The following is an 8,720-nucleotide window of genomic DNA, read 5'->3' as shown; positions in this document are numbered from 1 at the left end:
ATTTAAAATTCCTCGAACATTTCGTTACGGTACGGGAAGTTCCAGCAATTTGCCTCAAGGCGATGCCATACAAACTAGTTGATTTTTGAATTACAATAACTTACCCTACAAGAAGTTAACTAGTTTGTAATAAAATGTTATATATACCAAAGTATTAAATTTCCACAAATCAACAGTTGACAATTACAAAATGGTTTTAATTGCACAATTCTCCAAAGGAATCTTCAATCTGACCAATTTCGTAGTCGATAAACGCAGTTTATATCGACGATTGATTGATAAATCTTATTGCAATAAGTCGTTTGTCCCTAAACGGCAAAATACGTGCCTTCTATATACTACTATCGGGTTTCGCCCGATTAGTATCGGTCCAGAAATGGAAGTTGACTGTCAGGTCTTAGAACAACCGCTAGTTCAAGTTTAACACGGAGAAAGCAAAATACGATCTACAATGATCGGAGGACAGACAGATGCACTGTCTTTGGGTCTTTGGATCTTTGTGTATGTGTCATAGTCGTACTATTGAAAATAAACCTAAATGAACGTTTAATGGAAACTAGTTTTGACTTGAAAATAACTGTGGCTCTGAGTTTAGTTCAATGTAGAAAAATATTACAAGACATGTCAGTTCAGCCCGATCTTTATGTATAACAATACAAATTATGTTCGGACGTCTTTTTGTTTTATTATATTGGCCATGAAGGTGACAAACTTCAAAGCATTAAGCTTTACACGGAACGGTTGCTAGCCCTGGTAGAGGGGGTAGCGGAGTGTTTTAATTGAACTAGTTGTTCACTTCTAAAAGTAAAGTCCGCTTAACAACATGTAAATAACCAATAAAAATAAATATATCTTCTTTCATTATAACTTAGTAATAAATCAGTGATTGTAATTAGAACTGCAACAAATACATAATATACAAACAAATCAGTGATAATACAGTCTACAGCTACAAGAGTTAAATTATTACCCAACAGCCTGAATTATCGAAGGAGAGTTTTAATAAATTCTATAACTACGTAACGTAAAGTACAAATTAATAAATTTGATATCTCTTTAATTCATATAATATATTTGAGAATACTTTTGAGTGGTTCATTAATCATGTGATCGATTTTTTAGAACCCCTCGTGCCCCTTGGTGATGGTTATAAGTGATGTTATGTAAAATTAACCTCGCATCCCCAAACATGATCAGGTGTATTTTGAGTACCTACAATAAATCATTATTATTTTTTTTTTTCTAGAATATTGATAAGGAACACTATTACGCGAGCATCAGTCTATTTTTTGCAACTTAAATTAATTTTAATAATTAGACCACTTCTCATAGGTCTATAATATTTTACAAGGTTCGGTTTGACTATCAACTCTATCCCCATGCGAAGTTTTATCAAAATCCCAGAAGAGTAAACATGAGGGTTACCTTGTTAGTTTTTAACTTCCCATTTAACAATCGATTCTTATTGATAGGGAGATGTGCTGATTAGTTTTTGGCAAAAGTTGGTCAAGCCGTTTCCAAAATACAAAGCAAAGAGAGAAAGAAAAAAGGGAGTCTATTAATCACGTGATCAATTTTTTTTAGGGTTTTTGAGATCCCCCTTGGTGACACGTCGTGATATTTAAAATTAGCCCCCATACCCTTCAAACATCACGTGTATTTTTAGTTACGTACAATTTTCCGAACGAATTTTTTGAATTCGCGAAATAAACGTAAATTGTTTTTTTTTTCTAAATATTTAGGAATAAAAATAAATACACATGATATCTTACTAGAACCCTCCCTCCTACACGTGATTTTTTTTGTCAAACTCCCTTTCTTCTAAAAGCTTCACGTGATTAATGGACGCCCCCAAAGATGATTAGTTTTAGGCAAAGGCAGGCCCAGCCGTTTCAAAGATAATGAGCTAAATGACGGTTTTTGACAAGGCATTCGTCTTGAATAATTCAATGTTTCTTATGGAGAAACGGTTGGTTTTGGGGAGAGCAAAAAAAATTATATCAAAATTAATTTTTTTTTTGAATTTCTGATTTTTTTTTTAAATATCAAAAATTATTCGAATTTTAATTTTAAAATTCACTTATGTACTTCAGATGAATAATTTTGCCTTTACAATTAAGTTTTTTTAAATTCCGCTTGATCAAGTTTTGTTTATTTACTTTGCATTTAATAAACATATATGAGAGTTATTATTCAATTTATACTCTTATATTTTGTCTATAAAATACGAAAAATGAAAGTTACAGCATTTATAATTATCTATTTAAAATTATTTAATATTCCTCGAATATTTCATTACGGTACGGGAAGTTCCAGCAATTTGCCTCAAGGCACGATGCCTTGCACCACTAGTTGTTTTTTAAATTCATATAAAAGATATTTTACAAGACCCTTCTCCTACTTGTAATATATTGTGATTTTTTGCAAAAGCCTTCCCTTTTTAAGCCTAACGTGATTAATATCTTTTATATTTTTTATAAAATTAACGTGATTAATATCTTTTATATTTTAACGTGATTAGTAATGGTAATGGAGATATTCTCGAATAATAGCGATTTTATGTTGAAAGTTTTGTGCATATTTCCAGTGCATATTTTGACAATTTGTTGGTAGTCACTAAACTTTTAAAAAGCTATACTTATGGTGTTATGTTAACACGAGACTGGAAACTAACCTCCAAATTGCACAAATGTCATAATAGCATTAGTTTGACTTCACTCATATCTTAATTATATCTTTTAGTACTTATTATTTAGAACTGATTGATATTAACTCATTAGTGCGATATAGAATAAAACAGTTTCTCGAGAATTGTTACACTTATAACAAAATTGGCTTTTAAGCCAATTTTTGCACGTTGCGTTTCTATTTTCTATTTAAAAATTTATCTTTTTAAATAAAATTTTTGTAATTTTTTCTGTGTAAGTTTTGTATAATTCACGTTTCAACTCGTACTATTAAATGTCTTTGCAACTATTATTAAAAGTCTACTAGATCTTAGACCTTGTACCAATTATTAATAATACTTTTATACTTGTACAGAACTTTGTCTACTAATCTATTATTCATAATTCATAGAAATTAAAATTGTACATGTTATTGTAATGCTAAAGATATTAAAATCAATAACTGCTATTTCGTAATCAACTAATTGATTTGAAATCAGATAGCTTGCTTTATACGAAGCATTAATAGAGGTTCTCCTGTACTTGATTCAAAGTCTATTATTATTAATTAGCAATCGTCATAGATACTATATATAAATGATGTTTTTCAGCAACTATATTATTATTAAAGCGGTATTTTATTGCAACAATAAAACAATTATCCATCTTATTGTATTCAAAATATTTACTGTCTGTTATAAATCAAAAGTAATTTTAAATAATGTGCGAGTCTCTGTCTCGTTCAATTGAATTCGAGACGATATCTCGGTCTATTAAAAGCGAAAACGAAGAAGTGCTAAAATTAGCTTTGCGCCGCCAATTGACCTCTGAGGTCATTTTCGTTATTCGGCAATGGATGAGGAGAGATGGTAATTCTTCGAGTACGGGTCAATAGACTTATTGTTTGTAAACTTGAGATTTGTTTATAAACCTGGGATTTATTTATAAATATTGTCTTAATTTATATACACTTTAGAATATTTTGTTACTTTGAAAAGAAAGTAAGTAGCTATTTGTGATGCAAACCTCAAGCAAATGTCAACTATTGTCATTTTCTTGTCATATGTGAATTAACTATATTGTCTTTAAATTTACTAGATAATGACTAAAGACAGTCGTAAATTATATAGTGAAATGAAAAAACATGTGATGCGAAAGTTGACCAAACATATATTTTTTTTAGTTCAAGATTCTAAATTTTGAGGTGTCGTGGCGAAGTGGTAGAATCTTCACATTGCAACAAGTTTCTGCGTTTTGTTCCATCAAGCAATAGTCATATTACAGTTGTTACATGATAATACAGTTTCCTTTGCAAATATAGATCAAAAATTTATTTCCGAAAAAAAGTTTCTCTGGGCATTACTGCAATAAAGTTAGGTCAATAATACTTATTTGAAGAATATGAAAATATAATAACTACTGAGGACAGCCATTAGGTTGCCTTCTAAGAGACATCAGGAAAGAAGCTGACAACTACAATGATTTAGAATTTTGTTTCATGTATCAAAAATTCATTTGTTTGGCATTGGATATGGAATCTTTAGCAAGTTGATCTCAGATTCAAGAGTGCTCATAATAACTAGATTTCACAAATTAATTCAACGAAGATTTGAACATAAACAATAATGTTTATTAAATTATTAGTAAGAAAAATATACTTTAGAAATTATAATTGTCAAAAAAAACAAGTAATATATCGTACAAGATTATGAAAATTATAGACTAAATTATTGATGCAATTATATTGTGTGGTAAAATTAAGTATGATATTATTTTTTTACCGCAGACACTACTTTTTTTTAATTTCTTATACTGCTTATAATAAGAATATTATAAGAACTGCTTATAATGAATCACAAATGCAGGACATCAAATAGGATATTAAAAAGTATAGCATAGGACATTAAAAAATTTGAAACTTTTGAATTGTAGATGTGGGTACAGGACAACGACTGTCGGGTCATCTAGTATAAATGAACAATACGAATATATAATAAAATATTCAACAATTTTAATAAATATAGAATAAGAATCAAATTGTATAAAAAGCTGCAATTTGTAGATCGATTGTCAATTATAAGTTTGCAAAAAAATTTAGAACAATATAGATGTCCATAAGCAAATAATATCATAAAAAATAATAGCATCATGAAAAAAAATCATATTTTATCCTAAATTAGAAAAATAAAGGTATCGCAATATGCAATTTTCAGTGCACTTTAACTTTATAGCAAATTTAGTTTTATATAAAAAATTTAAGCCGATTTTTATGGAACTTTTTTTAGTGATATATATCATGGTCTTATAGAACTTACTGAAATATTACGGCCTTACGACAAGTGGTTTAATTTTAAAAATTCATCAAAGTTTGAGACAATGAGTAGTTTTTTTGACATTTGTTAAAATTAAAATTAGATGAGATACTGGATATAACGATAGAGTACTTGGTCTTAATGAACATACTAAACAATTATAAAAATTGTTGATTTTTTAAAATTTGCTTTTAGAAAATACTCCGAGTTAAGATGTTCGTTCGTTTTCAGTTATGTGTAATAAATCCACTCGGAATACTTTTAATCACTCATAAATTAATTTATTTTTTATTGGTTAAGTCGAATATTTACACATATCGGCAAGTTCATGTAACTTGTCTCGAGGCAAAATACAAATACCAACTAGTTAAAGTTAATCGTATATATCAGCTTGATAATATAAATAAACACGTATGTAAAATGAAAAATTTAAAATTACTTATACTAAAATTTAAAACTTATCAAGAAACAGTTCGATCAATAGAGTAAAGAACATCATTAATATTGTTTTGTTTTTGCTTACCAAGAAAATAGATTTTTTTTATAATATCAATGCAAGCTATTCTTACTCTTTGTGCTTCGAAGTTATTTTGGTGAAAGGGTTAAAATCTTCCAAATTCCATATAAAAAGATTTGCATTCTTATCAGATTTACAAGAAACCACGTTGACACTTCATTAATTTTACCAAGTTTCTAACGGGATGCTGTTAGTAGATTTTTGTGTGATATTTAGAAAATAATATTTTAAAATGTGTGTCATTATCGTGACATACGAGGCAAGTTGTTTTGATTCTAAAGAATATGCGTAGAAAGTAATTTTAACGGTTCGTTTTTGTAAACAGTCGAATTTAAATAGAATAGCAATCGGATGCGAAGATTAATAATGGGCTATTAATTTTTTTATGTTCCTGATCCATTGATGATAGGTTTAAGAGATACTTTGAAACAGTGATCATCAAACCAAAAAATTTTACAGTAAATTATATCCGTAGAGATTTGTAGAACAAATTTGTAAGAAATAGATTTTTCAAACAGGATTTGTTTTTATGAAGGAGACATATCAATATCAAGCATTAATAATACATATCATATATCAATCTATAAGATATATTCTCCTAAAAATATTGTTGATAAAAGTGTATTGATCCTTGAACGAAGGATAGGTTGTGTATTAGGTAATATTTAAATTCTATTAATTCATTGGTAGGGCCATAGTATTTTGACGCGTTCTTTAATACCATGACCACTATCATCATAAAAGGTTACATAAAAATTGTCAAATAAAAAATATTCAACAGTCAATTACGTAAAAACCGACCTTTGCCAAAAACTGACCAGCACGAAGTTTTAGGATTTTTGTCTAGAATAAGGACAAAAAATATTGCATTTTCTATACAATTATAAAGATACGTCTTGGCCAATCACGCAAAACTGAGCTCTTATAGAGTTATGAGAGTACTTCAATTGGATTTTTAAAATCAGTTTAGCCGTGCCTGAGAAAACTTCGACGAAAATGTCAGATTCGGCTCACACACACACACACACATATTTTTTAAATTTTTGTATCAAACGATTCATAATGACTTGAAAAGCCGAGACAACATAAAATTTGTAAATTTGAGTTTCTTGCAAAAACAAAAACTTATCATCCGGAATGATAATAAAAAAACGAAATGATGCAATTTGGACAACATTCCATTATTAAAGTAAACATTTTTTTACAATTTTTTAAGCGGAACAGTAAGATGAAAAACTAGTCGTGCATGGCGTCATGCCTTACGGCAAATTGCTGGAACTTTCCGTCGATAAAAAATTGTATCCACAAATACATTCTTACATACACTCACACGCACATACATCAATTTCTCCTGAGGTATGCAAAAATGCTCAGAAACTTTTGAAACGTAAATATATGCAAGCATTCTCAATTGCGATTTTTTTTTTGACGATAACAATAACTTAATCTACGGGTTATGACACTTTTGTAGTCTTGATTGAATAATGAGATAGAAACATCAATATAAATAAATGATTAACTTCATAGTTTTTGGTCTATAATTTAAAAAAAATGTACAGAATAATTTATAATAGATTTGTTATATGAAGTAGATCTGACTTTTTCAAGAAAATATTTAAAACTAAAAACGAACAAATGAATTCTTGACAAATGAAACAAAATTCTAAATATTTTTTTTAATAAGTAGAATTGTTTTTTTGTATTGTTAAATAATTTAGTGAAATAAACCAAAATACGACATGCATAATTTAAAAAAAAATAATATATATGCAATTTTGGACTTATTACGTTATTTATTAAACTGAGTCGTATAATTTCATCTGCCAAACATATACTGTTTTGACTGTATCTTATATTAATTTAATTTCTGGCACATCTTAGCTGCTTTTTGGCAATAATAATGTAGACATTACATTTTTCTTATATTTTAATTCTAGTTCTAATATTATCTAAACTCATAATTTCAGCTAAATTCAAATTTCAGGTGAATTGACATTTCTAGCAGATGATAGTTCAAATGATTTCAATGTCAAACAATAATAAATGTTTGTAATTTTTGCCATTTATTTCTACAATATTACTATAGTTCTATCGTTCATTAAATCTTAAAAATTTTCTTTGGCAAACTCTAAAAAGATTTATCAAAATCCGAAATCCGTACAGAAGAATTTTATATGTAAGATATGTAAGTAAAATTATGCATAACAAAACTGTATCTGTTTTCACATGTCTGAAACCGTAAAAAAGCTACTAGAATTTCTAGTCTTGAAATGTGTAGCAATGGTTAAGCAAATCCATAATAATATTCAGAGAACTTTATATTATGGAAATACCATTCATTATTAAAAATAATAACTTTGCCTTAGCAATACCTTCAAATCAAATCCGCGCACACCTGCCGATTTTCGATGCTCATCACAAATTTCAAATTATATTTTTACTACCAAAACTTCACTTACGTTTTTATAATTTACGAGGCTTCGGTCATGACTTGAGACATGCAGTTCGATGTTAAATTTCCAATACATATCGAAATCAATAAAAAACGATGCATGCTAATACTTTTACGGATAATATTTTATGTTTGTTTATGTTTTGCGCACGCAAGCCGTTTCTCAATGAGAAATGACTCACTGGTACGAATTTATCGGACTCTTATATTAATACTTACAATGCAATCATCATTTAGCCAAAAAAACATGTAGATCGGTTACAAGCCAAATCCTGCACAAGATTTATTAACCGACATGCATTTGATAAGACGGAGAATTTTTATATATAGAAGTACAATTAGGTGTTTTTTTAACTATTTTTACTCGCGAATTCCGAGATTACCGGAATTCGGTAATCCACTGGAACGGCGGCATCCGAGTGGAAAGGGTTATTACGGTAACTATTTTTTTTTGGTTTACTCTATAAAGTGTTGTAATAATTATATTCACCAATGACAAGGCACCCCGATGGCTTCATTTTTGGGCATCATTTTTGCAATAATGCCCTGAAGGGTTGTTCTTACATGAAAACATGTTTTGAACTTTACATATGATAAGTTATAGAAATCGAAAAAAAATCCAAAAACGTAGGCACACCTTCGAAAAAATGCTTCGTCCATGATTTCGAAGTAGCGGATCAACCGATTTGAATGATTCAAAAAACATTCGGTTGCTATTGATGGGGAGATGTGCCGATTAGATTTTGGCAAAAGGCTGTCCAGCAGTTTCAAGG

Source organism: Ctenocephalides felis, unplaced genomic scaffold, assembly GCF_003426905.1.
Source record: "Ctenocephalides felis isolate EL2017-DRISC unplaced genomic scaffold, ASM342690v1 CF-g0.4_SCAFFOLD_03573, whole genome shotgun sequence".
In the NCBI taxonomy this organism is placed as follows: domain Eukaryota; kingdom Metazoa; phylum Arthropoda; class Insecta; order Siphonaptera; family Pulicidae; genus Ctenocephalides; species Ctenocephalides felis.
Note: the sequence above shows the minus strand (reverse complement) of the source record.